This window comes from Cibotium barometz, chromosome 43, assembly GCF_041138505.1.
Source record: "Cibotium barometz isolate CiBa-2024 chromosome 43, ASM4113850v1, whole genome shotgun sequence".
NCBI lineage: Eukaryota > Viridiplantae > Streptophyta > Polypodiopsida > Cyatheales > Cibotiaceae > Cibotium > Cibotium barometz.
Window position 1 is genome coordinate 24,863,105 of NC_141088.1, and position 16,601 is coordinate 24,879,705.

At 41.9% G+C, this 16,601-nt stretch overlaps 1 pseudogene; it reads right to left on the minus strand.

Annotated features, from left to right (window-relative positions):
- Positions 1-488: 488 nt before the first annotated feature.
- On the minus strand, positions 489-1,279 carry LOC147613715 (protein trichome birefringence-like 16; annotated as a pseudogene).
- Between the last annotated feature and the right edge of the window lie 15,322 nt (positions 1,280-16,601).

The window sequence follows — 16,601 nt, forward strand, 5'->3', positions numbered from 1 at the left end:
CGAGCGTCTGCTTGGAGCCTTGGAGCTTTTGCTTGTAGTCTCAAATCCAGGTTTTCTCCCTCTCTCTCTCTCTCTCTCTCTCTCTCTCTCTCTCTCTCTCTCTCTCTCTCTCTCTCTCTCTCTCTCTCTCTCTCTCTGTGTTTTTACCTTAACAGCGCCTGTGTCTAGGGCAGTGGGCAGCAGGCAGCCTGGGTGTGCCAAAGTAATGGTGTGCGTAGGGGCGCCACAGAGGCAGGGCTTCTCACAGAGAGTCTTTCTCTCTCTCTCTCTCTCTTTGGCCCTAAATAGGGCTAAAGAGAGAGAAAGAAAGACTCTCTTTCTCTTTTGCCCTAAACAGGGCACGATGCCATGCCCTGTTTAGGGCCAAAGAGAGAGAGAGAAAGACTCTCTATGAGAGAGAGAGAAAGATTTCCTCTCTCTCTTTGGCCCTAAACAAGGCATGATGCCGTGCCCTGTTTAGGGCCAAAGAGAAAGAGAGTCTTTCTCTCTCATACATTCCATCGGTTTTGAATAGACTCGTCAAATCCAATAGGATTTGGATCAAAATGAATGTTGCCATCACCTGTAGAAGCAATTTAGCTATTACCATGGGGTCCTTCATCTTTCTATAATAAAACTCACAGAGGGAGAAAGACTCTCTCTCACTTTGGCCCTAAACAGGGCACGGCACTGTGCCCCCTGTTTAGGGCCAAAGAGAGAGAGAGAGATCTTTCTCTCTCTCACAGAGAAAGAAAAAATGCCTCGGAGACAACGATCTGATGTAAATCTCGGCTCTCGTCACATTCATCTCTCTCTGTTTGTTCAACAATGCAACCACCTTGTGTACTGTGAAATTGCGTGCAAATCCCATGTCTCTGTTGAACCTTTTGTTGGTATTAATGAGCTTGCCATCCACATGCATAATCCACTTGTTGGCAGTCATCTTTCCTTTGTTCCAATGATGGCCAGTGTTCAAGACCAAAACGTCCATTATCTGAAGGTATCTCTGTAGGAATGTGGCCGGCCGGTCTAAATGCATTGCATATTCGGTGTTGGGGTCGGTTCTGTTGAGGGGTTGGAGCTCACACAAGCTTGCAGACCAGTAGTATATTACGGTGGTGTTGGTCTCGAATCTCTGTGCTGTTCCATCAGCTCATATAGCTCCACGTGGCTTCACTAGGCCATATAAGTTGCTCACATCTTCAACCAACAAGGCTTTATCATTCCCACCTGTGAGCATGCACATCAGGGATTGTGAAGTGTATGGACATACAAAACAAAAAAATGAAAACACATTCATATCTTTTTTCCTAGTGGCTCTTCATAACTTTTTTATTATTTTTTTCTATATGCCTTCCAGATACAATTTCATAGAGAGATTGAAAATATAAAAGTAGTCATGGCACCAAAGGCTTCCAGGAAACCACCATTGAGGTATGTCTTGATATAAGAAATGAATGGTTGAAATTGTCGTGAGTTATTTACATCTCCTTGATTTCATACACTATTTTATTATAACTTTGTGCTTTCAGCCCGATCTCAAAGGCTTCATCTCGAGCTAAAAGAGGGAGAAAAGGAGCAAGTAGCTCGAGGAATATTACTTCGACCTCTTTGGATATTGAAGATTCCCATGCAGATACACTAAACACTATCAGTAGAGTGGCTGAGACTAATATCCACGATGTAACATACATTGGACTGGAGAGAGGTTGGCAGAGGTAGAGAGTCAACCCGATGATGGGTTGGGAGAGGTAGAAGCATGTTTACAAATTGTACCTTATATTGTGCAGCCTGAGATTGCACCATTGGATGATAGTGGAGAGGAGGTAAATATATATATGGAAAAGGGAGAGGATATCTTAAGGAAAACTAGGTTATTTAGCTGTTTTGACTGCCCTCCCATTCCTCTGTAGATTGATACCCTATGCCAGGGTTAGAGGTTTAAGAGATGATGTGAGTGGATTAAAAACAGCTTTTGGAAGAAAGGGGTATGTTGCAGAGAAGGGTGCATTTATTGTCTCTGTATGGACTTGTTCCCATGAGGAGAGAGTTGTTTCTGAGGATATTGTGATGAAATGGGATGGCATTTGGCAAGAGGTTAATATGCAATTTGAAGAGGAGTTACAGAAAAAACAAGAATTACAAGTTTTGTCTAGAAAAATGTTTTTTGTCTGGGAGGGCAATCACCCCACAGTTGCATGGATGCAGGCTATCAAGGAGTCATATGAAAGAAATAGAGGTAAACACTGTCGAGTCCTTTGCATAGTGATTGATCCCACAAAAGTAAGTGAAATTGCTCTTCTATCAAGCTTGCAAAGGATGAATGTGTAAGTGTTTACCACTTTTGTATTTTGTTTGAATGTTGCTAATGAAGTCTTTCTTCTTCCATGACTCACTAAGTCTCTTTGGTTGAGTAGTCTAAACACACATGCATTAGTTACAACAACCTTGAGGGACGAAATTGTCAATTGTGCAAATATCTGTGAGGCAAGTGGTGCAGATGACTATTTGAGAGACTTGCCAGCAGACAGAGATCAGAAGTTGATTACACAAATTAGGAGAAAGAATACAAAAGGTGTCAAGCCTTGGTACCCTTTGACAAGGTGTTACTTGGCAAAACTTGTTTATAATGTAGACAATACGCATTCCTATGTTTTCATTGCTTTCAATCATCTTAAAATTTGAATGGTTCTTGTTTGTCTTAAAAAGGTTCAAATAAGTCAGGCTCTTGCAAAGAAAATGGATCAAGGATTTTTTAAGTCTCTTGGTGCTTGAGAGGCCATGGAAAATCCGGGCCTTCCCCATACAATCGTACCCAAACATGCTCCGATGAGAACCAAACTTGGCCAGCATGTAGGAGGGGCCCACCCCCACATGTTTGCAAAGTTTGGTCACAATCGAAGCATGTTTGGATTGGTAATTAGTGCCCAGTGCGAATTTTTCAAGTCTCTTAGTGCTTAAGTGGCCATGGAAAATCCAGGCCTTCCCCATACCATCGTACCCAAACATGCTCCGATGGGAACCAAACTTTGCATGCGTGGGGGGGGAGCCCACCCCCACATGCATGCAAAGTTTGGTCACAATCGGAGCATATTTGGATTGGTAATTAGCGGCCAGTGTGGATTTTTCAAGTCTCTTGGTGCTTAAGAGGCCATGGAAAATCTCGACCTTCCCCATACCATCGTACCCAAACATGCTCCGATGGGGACCAAACTTTGCAAGCATGTGGGGGGGGCCCACCCCCACATGCTTGCAAAGTTTGGTCACAATCTGAGCATGTTTGGATTGGTAATTAGCGTCCAGTGCGAATTTTTCAAGTCTCTTGGTGCTTAAGAGGCCATGGAAAATCGGGGCCTTTCCCATACCATCGTACCCAAACATGCTCCGATGGGAACCAAACTTTGCAAGCATGTGGGAGGGGTCCACCCCCACAGGTTTGCAAAGTTTAGTCACAATCGAAGCATGTTTGGATTGGTAATGAGTGCCCAGTGCGGATTTTTCAAGTCTCTTGGTGCTTAAGAGGCCATGGAAAATCCGGGCCTTCGCCATACCATCGTACCCAAACATGCTTCGATGGGAACCAAACTTTGCAAGCATGTGGGAGGGGCGCATCCCCACATGTTTGCAAAGTTTGGTCACAATCGAAGCATGTTTGGATTGGTAATTAGCGGCCAGTGCGGATTTTTCAAGTCTCTTGGTGCTTAAGAGGCCATGGAAAATCCGGGCCTTCCCCATACCATTGTACCCAAATATTCTCCGATTGGGAACCAAACTTTGCAAGCATGGGGAGGAGGAGCCCACCCCCACATGCATGTAAAGTTTAGTCATAATCGGAGCGTGTTTGGATTGGTAATTAGTGTCCAGTGCGGATTTTTCAAGTCTCTTAGTGCTTAAGAGGCCATGGAAAATCCGGGCCTTCCCCATACCATCGTACCCAAACATGCTCCGATGGGAACCAAAAGTTGCAAGCATGGGAGGGACTGACCCCCACATGCTTGCAAAGTTTGGTCACAATCGGAGCTTGTTTGGTTGGCCAATGCTTGCAAAGTTTGGTCACAATCGGAGCTTGTTTGGATTGGTAATTAGCGGCCAGTGCTTGCAAAGTTTGGTGATTGTCAATAAACAATATGGTGATGGTGATTTTCAACAAACGATATGATAGCCAAAGTGTTAAAAAATCAAAAAACCATGAACATCAACTAAAATGCAATGATCCTCAATAATGAGAAAACTCATAATGATATAAGCATCAACTAAGTACATTAGAATGTGAGCTAACACAGCCACTCTGGGTTTAGCAACTAACTCAAAAGATCAAGGTATGTTGAAAATGAGCTACCCCAGCTATTTTGAGATTAGTTACTCCCAAAAAATCTAAGTACAATGTAAGTGAGCTAACCCAGCTAATCTGAGTTTAGTCACTATCAAGATAGAGATCTAGTCAGCAGCACCCTCTCTAGCTCTCAACTGCTCTAGAATGCTCTCATGGTCATCCACTCGAAGCTGAAAACGAGGTATTTTGAAAATGAGCTGTTGCAGCTATTTTGAGATTAGTCACTCCCAAAAAATCTAAGTACAATGTAAGTGAGCTAACCCAGCTAGTCTGAGTTTAGTCACTATCAAAATAGAGATCTAGTCAGTAGCACCCTCTCTAGCTCTCAACTGCTCTAGAATGCTCTCATGGTCATCCACTCGAAGCCGAAAACGAGGGTGAGAACTGTGTTTTCGGCTCTGTACTCGATCAAGAGTGAGCCTGGTAGCAACCACTAGATGAGAGAACTGAAATGCCTCTAACTCCCACTTCCACTGCTAGAACTCAAGACTCCCCCGATGAAGTCAAATCTGTTGGTAGAACCGGCTTGCCACAATCATGCTATGGGTGTCAAAAGAAAACCCATGATCATCCACTGTATCCTCCTGGTCAAGGATGCACTTTGGCCTAGTGCAACTCATCAGATAGTAGTCTACTCCCTCGCTATTTCCCTCACTGGCAATAATAGCATACATCACCCTCCTGTAGCAAATTTGTCAGGTCATTCATAACTGACCATGAACGCTGGACCTGTGTGCTCATCAGACAACACTGGATGTGAAGGATGCTCGGGGGAGAGGAATGTCTGTATCCATGCATTTGCCCATCCTCTCGAGGCATAATGTGACCAATCGCCATCCATACATGCTCCACAGAAGCATGCAAACCATCGTTATAAATCGTGGGGGCCGCCATGCACGTGCTCCTGATGGAATGTAAGCCCAAGGTGCCAGGTACTATCACAATCATGGGAGGCTCTACGGTCAATCATGCCACCATCCACATGCCAAAAAATTCTCCTGACAATCCGAGCATCACGTTTGGGATACGATGATGCTGCACTCCCACACAAATTTTGGGAGCACCACTCGACTACGTGGCCCGCATCTCTGAACCGTTGAGCATCCTGTCGCGCAGCTGATGACGCCTTAGGGCACGTTTCACACATGCGCCTGCACCATCATGCTCTCCCTTCCCGTGACCAGTCTCAAAGAAGGACCAAATCACTGGGATACTAGATTGCACATGCCACCTATAAATCCATAAAAGATAGTCTTAGTTATTGTTTTCTTTAAGATGTTCTAGTGAATTTAGTATAATTGCAAATATAAGAGAACCATAAGTACTACCTGTAGAGCCAATAGAATTGTCATGAGAGGACGACTTAAACTGTGCGCACCAACCATCCGACCAAACCCATCGCTGGCCACGTGTGATCCCACAATCTCCTAAAAAATCGTCATGGAGATGAAAACAGTGTTGCACAAAATGTGCATCATGTGAACGATCATCATCACTGATATAGAAATGATACTCTCGAATAATGACACGGGTCTCGGGGGTACTCGCTATCCCATCTACATGAGCCTCTGCATGTCGATAGCTAATGTGGACCATAATAGCAACCTAGTGAGGTAAGCAATACAGACGTTTAGGACACAAAAAATCAAATAAGTAATATAGCTCAAACACGAAACAAATATTATGAAATATAACCATTACCTGCTCTGAGAAGTAATACTCAGATTGTATCTCTTGAAAAGATGTGAAGGTGTAATTCTCCGCAAAATCAATCACAGAGACGACCACACCAATAGGAAACTCTGCCAGGCGTGCTCGAAACTGACGATCATGCCACTTGGCACAATGACTGTGCCGTATATAGGGGTAGATCGGCTCCCTAAATGTGGCTGTGAAGTGACAACGTGGTGTATGTTTGTCCACGAGCTGCAACTTCCTAGACTGTCCACCACTCTGGAGCTGGTGTGTCACATACTCATAACATTGCCATGGCACTATCTCTTGGTCACTTGCATCAAGATCTACCATCTGTATATGTGCAAGTGAACCACATGATGTGCAATTGCTCTCCACACAAGGCATCCTATGGAACTGGGCATCCTCCGTGCATGCACACAAAAGAGAGTGGATGAAATCACGAGGACTACGAGGCAACTCTCTATGCCCACTAAGAGAACGGAACACATCATAAAAAAGTTTGAACTCAACATGGTAGCGACAACAACATGTGTCACGCTGACGTGAGTACCTCACAAACCAAGGCTTACACCCCTCAAATGACCTTTGCCCAATTTTCAGCTCTGGATACCAAGCCACAAACTGAGAATATAACTCAGTTTGGGTCATTTCAAGAAAGCAAGCACCGTGCTCAATGAATACTCCTCTTGTCACTCTCTTACGCAAAGCTTTCTTGAAAACTGGCGAGGCACGACAATTCTCCTCCCAAAAACTTTGTATCAAGGTTCTAGTGGTTTCATCTAGTAGGCGATCATGCCTAGCTACACGACCACTACTCGCCCACAAAGCACCAACCTCATTGGCATCTAAACTTTGTCATCTAATAGACCAACTCTAAGTGCATGTGGTGCTATGGAAAGAATGCGAGATGTGGCACTAACCTTACCCTTCATTTGGGAGCTACTTATGGCTGCCACAATAGTCCGTCGAGCAGCCAAAGCGTCCGCAGAGTTCCTCTTCTTGTTAACTATATAGGAATGACGAATACTTTGTAGCACCGCCATGCTAGCTCTCCTCTCTCTTCGACCTCCAATGTCGGAAAGCGCCCTGCAGTTAGCCATGTTGGGCAGATCAATCAAAGCATCAAGCACACATGCCTGTGATGAAGTCTTTGAAATAGGAATGGAAGATTGCATGGGCACGACGATGTGCCCCTGACTTTGATAGTTCTTTTCCTATCCACACGATCGGCGCCCAAAGGAGGGGGGTGGGTTCATGTGGAAGAGAATGGGACTCAGGAAGGGGCGGGTTCATGTGGATTATCTAAACTAAGGGGTAGTGGGGGGGAAGAGGGCGGAGGGAGAGGAAGTGGAAGAGGAGGAGCAAGGCTTGGATCATCACCAACAAAAGGTGTTGCTCATTGACGTGCTCTCCACTCTCTCTTTCTCTCACGAGCTACCCTTCTCCTCTCCTCCTCTTGAACTTGGTGGATAGTCCTATCACATTTTCGACTTCTACGACTTTGAGAACCCATTCTCAAGGAAGCTAAGAGAGAAAAAATTATAAAGGCTCAATGATGGGATAGTACTAGAGATAAGTGTGGAATAGTACTAGAGATGTGTGATTATATAGGAAAAATAGGTTATCCACTTCAAATCTCATTGGATTTTCTATCTAAGATTGATTGGATAATTAAGATAAACATAAAGATAATTAAAGATAAACTATTATCCACTTAAAAATCAATATTATTAATAATATTTATTAACAAGTCTAAATATTTATCATTACTAGATATATAAATATATCTTTTATTTTATAATTATATAACTGCTTTTTTTAATAATGATTTTTTTAAATTTTATTCAAAGATTTATTCTACATAAAATATTTTCAAGAAATATTAAACTTAAAATTTTATTTTTTTAAATTGAATAATATGAACTTTAATAATATTATTATTGATCTAATTCCAAAATATAATTCTTTAAAATTAGTGATTTTAAATTCTTTTATTTAATAAGTTATATATATTTTATTATTTAAAATTTTATCTTCTATTTTTCTAAATTACTAAATTAACTTTTTCAAAAATATATTTTTGAAAAAAAATGGGAGGTGGGAAGAAGGTGCTACGTGTCACATGCGTGCATGACACGTGGCATTCTCTTGACATGTGGCACTATTATGGTTGATGTGGCAATTCCATGATGTGGCATGTCATGTCACCAAGTGCGAGGTGGCATGCAAAGGTGGCAAGAAGATGTGGCATTAATGATGACTAGGATGATGAGGTGGGGAGTCAACTAGGTTGACCATGTTGACATGGAGGGTGGAGGTGGCAAGGTGAGGTGGCAAGGTGCTTATGTGGATCCTCTCGAAGCTCATGTGGACATAAAGTGGCATACATATATAAGATTTGTGCCTACCCAAGCCTCACACATGGAATGATATCTAAGCTTTGAAGTTTACCAAGCCTAGATTTCCAAACCTAACTAGGATTGTTTTTAGACTTGAAAAGGGGAGAGTGGACACAATATGAGAATTTTCACTTGGGAGGATTGAAAATGGACCTTCCCATACTCAAATTAAGCCAAATTTTTTTAAATAAATTTATGGCAACAAGCATATTGATCCCTAGAGTTTTTAGATTGAAAGATTCAATATTTAATTTTCTAGAATTAAATTACAATTGATTTAATGGGCCTCTCACAGTCATAACAAATTTTCCAAAGTAAATCTACAAAAATCCAACCGTTAGATTTGTAATTTTACCTTATACCCATATTATACTAATCTTTCCCAATCTAATCATCACTAGATCCATACAATTTGAGCATTTGAAATGGTAGATGTGGTGGGAGGATAAAATAGTATGTTTTTTAATAATTCTAATACCTTTTAAATAATATAGAAAATAGTAGAACACATCAAAAATTACTTGATAAATCAAGTTAAGCTCTACGTTATTTGTATTTGTGATATGCAAAGTGGGAACATCATATGAGTAATAATGTAAAAGTTATAGGCAATTTACTCACATTCACTGTACCTGTCTAAACCTTCGACGACAAGGGCTGTATACAATTTTGGTTCCCAAAGAAAAGGGGATTTGCAATTATTGGATATTTGATCAGATTATAGTTTTAGGTGCCCAACTTTGCATATGATGTTTCATTAGAAGACCTTGAACTCAAACTCCTTGGCTAACTAGAAGAGATTGGCTATTCTTCTTGAAAAAATGCCTGTTTTTTGGCTAAAGCCAAGGGCGCCCACTACATGAAACTAGATAACCTCATCTTGCAACCACCCCATGGCCGTACCACTTTGAATCCACAACTGTACCACTTTGAATTCATGGCCATACCACTTCCACGGCTATACCACTAGATAAAAGATAGGATGCACACAATAGAGGAGCACACATAAGCAAACCCTAATCCATTAACTCAAACCAACGCACATAGAGAGAAGCCATATCTCCATTCTCTCATTTCCACACAATACAATATCCTAAAGTGATAATGTTCACACTCACTACTACTAATGTCCACACACACTACTAATGCCGTGTCCACATACTGTGATCAGAAAACCATTCTTATGTCCACACACTCTACTCCTATGTCCACACATTTTCATCTACTATCCAATGCCATCATGTGAGCTTGCATTCTCAACACTCCCCCTCAAGCTCACCATGTCCATCTCATGAACTTCAAGTCTATTTCTAAAGTACTCAAACTTATCTTTACCAAGTGGTGGGGTTGTCATTGAGGGAGCGGAGCTTGGTGGATGGAGCTTTTTGTGGCTACCTTTCTCTCTCTATTATTGACACTCTCTCTCTAGCTCTCCCCACCACCCACCATCTCTTCCCACCATCTTCTAGCCCACTACATCTGCCACCATCTCCTCCCATCCCAGCCGAGCCCCCAAGCCAGCTCCTCACCCCTCCAACCTAGCGGAGCTCCTCCCTTTGTCTCTCTCTCTCTTTATCTTCTACCATCTCTCTCTCACCTCACTCCTCTCTTTGTATTCTCACCACTCTTCTCTCTCTCTCTCTCCCCCCTACAATATCTCTCTCTCTCTTCTCCCTCTCATCTCTCACTCTCTCTTCTCTCCCTCTCTCCCTCTCTCTCTCTGTCCCCTCACCCTCTCTTCTCTTCCCTCTCTCTTATATGTTCTCTCTCGCATCTCTCACTCTCTCTTCTTGCTTCACTCTATATCCTACCATCTCTCACTCCTCTCACTCTCCATTCTCACCACTCTCTCTCTCTCTCTCATCTCTCACTCTCTCTCCTCTCTTCACTCCCTCTATCTCTCTCTCTTTCTATCTCCTACCATCACCCCTCTCACTCTCTTCTCTCTCCATGTCTCTCCTACCATCTCTCTCTCTCTCTCTCTCTCTCTCTCTCTCTCTCTTTCTCGCTTCTCTCATTCTTCCTTCTCTGTCTCTCTCTTCTCTTTCTCTTTTCTCTTGCTCGCTCGCTCTGTCTCTGTCTCTCTCTCTCTCTCTCTTCTCTTCTTATATAAAAATCTCTCTCCTACCATCTCTCTCTCATCTCACTCCTCTCTCTCTATTATTTCAACTCTCTCTTCTCTCTCTCTCTCTCTCTCTCTCTCTCTCTCTCTTTTACAATCTCTGTCCACTCTCTCTTCTCTATCTCATCCCTCCCTCTCTTCCTTTCTCTCTCACTCTCCATTCTCTATCTCTCTCCCTTTGTCTCTCTCTCTCTATGTATCTCCACCATCTCTCTCCCACCTCTCTCTCTCTCTCTCTCTCTCTCTCTCTCTCACAATCTCTCTCCTCTCTCTCTCTCTCTCTCTCTCTCTCTCTCTCTCTCTCGCTTTCTATTAAGAATTTGGAAGTATAAGTTTATTTAAATATCCAAGTTTAGAGATTGCTAGTTGATAAAGATAATAGATTTATGGAATACTTTAGTGACGAGATCTCTAATCTCCTGTTTGTACCATTCTTGGTGACTCTTGTCTGGATTGTCTTTGGCTGGCGAGGATTATCTTCTCGCTTCTAACAGCCGCAGCCGCTCCCAGGCACTGGCCAACTCCTTTAGAATGTCCCTCGCTGGCCCCTTCTCCTTCCTGATCCCCTTGCACAGCACCTATCAACCCCCAGTACTGAGCTTCTGATCATCAAGACGGTTTCGACGATGCCCCTGACTTGTTCGATCTGGATGATCACCAAGAAGCGGCTCTCTACCCCTTTGTTATCCAATCCGATCCCCCGGGCCCGTGCACCTCTTCCTCCTCCTCCTGCCGTCCCAGATGACGGTCCAGAATAACTGCTCTTTTCCCTGATATATTTGGATCGCTTCGCCCTCATCGGTACCGGTGCTGCTCCATAATAACTGCTCTATTCCCTGGTTTATTTGGATCGCTTCGCCCTCAACGGTACCGGTGCTGAAGACCGCTCCTCCACCATGACCACAATGATGATGATCATGCGGAAGAAGAGTCTAGACTCCTAGCCGAGTTCGCAGTCCGGACACTCATGGCGGCCATCACTCGAAAGAGACGACGTCATGCTCTCATGTAAGTTTTTTCCTCGTATTTTTTGCATGCTGTTTGCATGTCCTCTTGACGCATGTTTTGTTTCCGCTTTGCATCGTACTTGGATTAGACACTAGCTGTGTGTAACATAGTATAAATTTGAGATTTTAATAAAATTACCATTGCTAACATATTCCAAATTTTGAGTTACAATTTGGTAATTTTCTAGATCTTAAAGTTTCCAAAGATCTCTTCATTTCTTTCCTACATGCTAGATGTTGTATGAGTTTCAAAAAATTAAAGCTATTTCTATCAGTTTATTGAGAGGACTTGGAAAAAATAGCAAGATATTATAGTGATTTCTACTTGGTGAGCCTCAAGTTATCAATTTGAGCCTTGTTAAGCATGCATCATATCGGCTTATAGAAAAACCCTAATGGTAATTTTTCTTAAAAGGTGAGTTATCATTTGGTAATTTTTTACTAGTGCAAAGTTACCAAATGGTAATCATCAATCTAAATTAGATTACAATTTGTAACTTTTTAGTCGTTTGGTTCCAAGGTGGTTACCAAATTTATACTGTGGTGTGTAAACACATGCTAAGACCTTCCAATCAATGTACAAAAAAAAAAAATTCATGTGTGTTCGCATTTTGTCAAATTTTAAACACTGCCCATGCCTACAGAAGCACGTTGGTAAGACCGCCCACATGAATGACATCTAGTCACATCACTCGATTGCCTTGAGGGATGAGAGAAGTGACATTATCCACATTTGGCATGGCCCCAAACTCATAATGCCAAACTTTATAAATCAACCATAGAACCTCTAGCCCAAACTTCTCCTAACTAGCCTCAAGCCTAAATTACCATCCGAAACTTTGTATGGTCATGGTAAACAATCATGGTAAACAATCATGGTGAGAGGATGTCATCTAGCATGGTTGTTATAGTCAAGCATAAGTTCTTGGTGGTCATCTTAGATCATCAATACCACTGTAATGATAATGTGTTTGGAAGGGGGTATTGAAATATGCACCAAACACATCTCATGTTGTAAGGGGCCAAATGGATGAAGTACATGTGGTCAAGGGTCTAGCTCTCATTATCCCATTTAGAGTGTGAGACTCACTCATGTGAGGACTATATAAAACCAAATTCATTTGGTTTTATTTCATATCATTCACAACTTAAGCAATTACTTCTCATTTTCCATTCTTGTTTATTTTTATTTAATCATGTTTAGTATTTGCTTCAACCAACCATAGCATTAGTCCATGTTTCTCAACAAGAATTTATGGAACGACAGAATGAGCAGGTTAATGCCTCACACTCAACTATGCTCCAAGCTATAGAGCAGATCTGTTACAAAGCCAACAGGATCTCCAAGCTACTCTGTTAGAGCACGGCCATGACAGAGATGTAAAGGCCTCCATTGAGCTCATTGTACCCAACAGCTTCTACCCATATCCCTACGCTGATTCTAAATCCCACATGGCACTTACGTGGCTGGAGGACGAAGGATGGGATGAAGTTCACCGAGGCTACCTCTCTTTATGGCATCACTTGATAGATCCCTACGCCAGCCCCATAGGCCTACTATGCTCATATATATCAGCTCCAGATCCTCGTGAAACACCCCCCACAGCACAGGAGCAACACCAAGCGCTCCTTGTCCATAGGACCTACCACACCTCGATAAGTCGCCAACCAGGTGCCTCTCGCCAAATGACCTGAGCAGCAACGGCCAAGCCTCAATGGATCCCCTACGTTATGGGCCAAGCTCAAATAGGCATCAGCTTCCACGCAGCACCGGTGCGCCCTCTTTTCCCCCAAGAACACTCCACCCCTCCGATTGCATCCTCACCACCAACCCCACCCTTGCCACCTTTAATCCTTCCTCACCATCGGCCTCGTCAATGCAGTGACTCTCGGACCCTCCATCACTTTCTCCCTCCCACCCTCTTCTTTGCGAGCCCATCGCCCCCACCCTCTTTTGAGCTTAATCTTCCATTCTCGCTGTCGAATTCCACACTCCCTCAGCACCTCGTTTCCTCACTAACACACCTTGAGGAGGGCAAGATTCCACAATTGTGACACTCCCACTCAATAATCACAATACAATTCAAGAAAATAAAATTTTGCACAAATTTTTGAGGCAGAAAGAGAACAATTCTATATATATAATCAATAAATCTTACAACAATATGATATGATACACTCTTGGAGGAAAGAGCTCGAACCACCCGACCACCCCCGAGCTATCTCACTCGCACTCACTCTCATAAAAATCTCTCACTGACACTCTCAATCTCTTCTTCGATTTTTTTGTGTATTCCTCTTCACATCAAGAGCCAAAAGTAGTCCTTTTGGAGCTTTCTCGATCCGTGTGCCATATTTTTTACGATGTCGCCCTTTTTGAAAATAAGTGTATTCGGGAAGCTTTCTTTCATATGTGCTTATCATTCCCATGAGATTACATTTAAAAAAAAACACTGAAAACACATTCCTTTTCCAGTGAGAGTGAGATAGCTCAAGGGTGGTCAGGTGGTTCGAGCTCTTTCCTCCAAGAGTACGTAATATCAAATTGTTATAAGATTTCTTGATTATATATATAGAATTGTTCTCTTTCTACCTCAAAACTTTGTGTAAAATTTTATTTTTTTGAATTGTATTGTGATTATTGAGTGGGAGCGTCACAATTGGTATCAAAGCGGTCGCATCCTTGATCGTGCTTGAAAGATGGCTAATAATAATGCAATTCAACAAAGGTTATCCGAGCAGACTTAGCTTATTGAACGATTGACCGTGGAATTAAACAAAGCTAAAGGAAAAACAGTAGTCGGTCCTTCAAATCAGAACGAGAACGATTCAAGTGCTGCGTGGATTTATGTAGAGATTCCTCTCGATGTTAATCATGAACTAGAAAATAAAAAAAGATCTAAATCACAGGAAGATGTGGCTGAATCTGTAGTAAAAGAAAGTTTTCAAGAAAGCAAAACTATCAGAATTTGATAGTAAAAAGAAGACAAGAGAAGATCTTGAGGCTTTGCTTGAAGAATTGGAGGATTTCTTTGCCCTTCGAGAATTCAATGAGGAGGGAAAGGCTAAAATTGCCTCGCTACACTGCGTAGTGTCGCAAAATTATGGTGGAAGCTCCATGTACATATTCGAGAGAAACCAAAGGAACCAATTACTTGGACTGAATTTCGAGCTGTTTGCAGAAAAGAGGTATTATTCTTCTCATTACTATATGGAAAAGAAGATGAAATTTTACAATTTCAAGTAGGTCCAACAGGGAAAACATGATCTTTCTATTGATGAGTACAAGAAGAAGTTGCTTTGCTTACACAAGTATGTACCTAAAGTCTCGGGTGAGGCTCTAACCGACAAATTTGTAGAGGGCTTGAAGGAGGACCTCCTCTACATGATGAAGGAGGACACGATCACGAGATCTCTTAGATGTATCCAAAACTGAGAATTTTGAAAGGATGGAAGCATACAATCAAAGAAAGGCTGCAAAATCAAGCAAAAATAAATAAAAATTATGATAGTGGGAAAAAACAAGGATCTGTGCCTACAATCAGCGGGGTAGGAAGAATCCAAATTTCCAAATTCTGGAAATTAGAATCAGTCCAATAATCAAAACTTTGGGAATCAAAAGAACCAAAAACCAGCAGCATGGCAGAATGATCCCCAGTTTATGGAGTGAGCAAGGAGGCTCGGGTTGTGATTTAGATATAGGACGTAGGGACATCACACATTTGAGTGCCCGAATAAAGCTAAATTCAATTTTGGGACTGCACCGAAGATGCAAGCAAAGTTAACTGAGACGGATCCTACAATCGAGGAAGCGGGAGAACAAGGTGAGTTGGTTAAACCTATAATGAAATGTATAGTTTCTGCTGCATCTCATGCACATGCTTTAGTGATAAGAATAAAAGGAAAGATTAGAAATCGGGATGTTCAATTTTTAGTTGACTTGGGTAGCACTCATTGCTTTATTTCTCCAAAACTTATGAAATCACAACACTTAAGATTAGGAAATCAAGTAAAGAGGCCCGCCAATGGGAAAACTCACTATACCCAAGGGTTCTTGGAAAACTTATCTTTCACCTTAGCGAAAAGGAAGTGTAAGGGAGACTTTTATGCCATCAATATGGGTAAGTGTGATGCAGTAATTGGGATGGATTGGTTAGTCTCCAACAAAGCTCTCATTAATTGTGCAGATAGGATTGTGAGTTTTGCTAGGGAGGAGGGAGAAACCTAAGTTATTTAGAAGGAGGAGAGAAATAGTGAGGCCTTTCTAATTTTGACCATGAAACTTTTAAGAGGGATTAGGCAAGGGTTTGAGACATTCTTAATCTTTGCCGATGAGCTTAAGGAAGAGATGGAGAAGGAAGACCATCCCGAATATGTGAAGAAACTCCTCAATGAATATCGTGATGTTTTTTCGGATGACCTTCCTGGGATGCCTCCTCTCCTAGAGACTTAGATCATGCCATAGAGGTAGAACCAGGAACCCAACCTTACCCTAGCGCACCCTATAGGTTTAATGTGGATGAGTTGAGAGAGCTGAAGCTTCATTTGGATGACTTGACACAAAAGGGTTACATTAGACCTAGTGTTTCTCCTTGGGGTAGTCCAGTTTTGTTTCAAAGAAAAAAGGATGGAACTTATAGACTTTGCATTGACTATAGAGGGTTGAATAGGCAGACCTATAAAAATAAGTACCCTTTATATCACATAGATGAGTTGTTGAGCTAACTGAGTGGGTCCTCTGTCTTTACCAAGATTGACTTACGATTTGGATACCATCAAATTCACATCAGAGAAGTGGGCATTCCTAAGACTACATTTAGGACTTGGTATGGACATTACTAGTTCATTGTTCTTCCTTTCGAATTGACTAATGCACCTGCTACTTTCATGTGTTTGATGAATACTGTGTTTCGTAAATATTTGGATGATTTCATTCTTGCATTCTTAGATGATATTTTTGTGTATTCAAAGAATGGAAAAGATCATGAAATTCATCTTAGGAAAACACTGCAAAAGTTGTGGGATCACAAGTTGTATGCAAAGATGAGCAAGTGTTTCTTTGC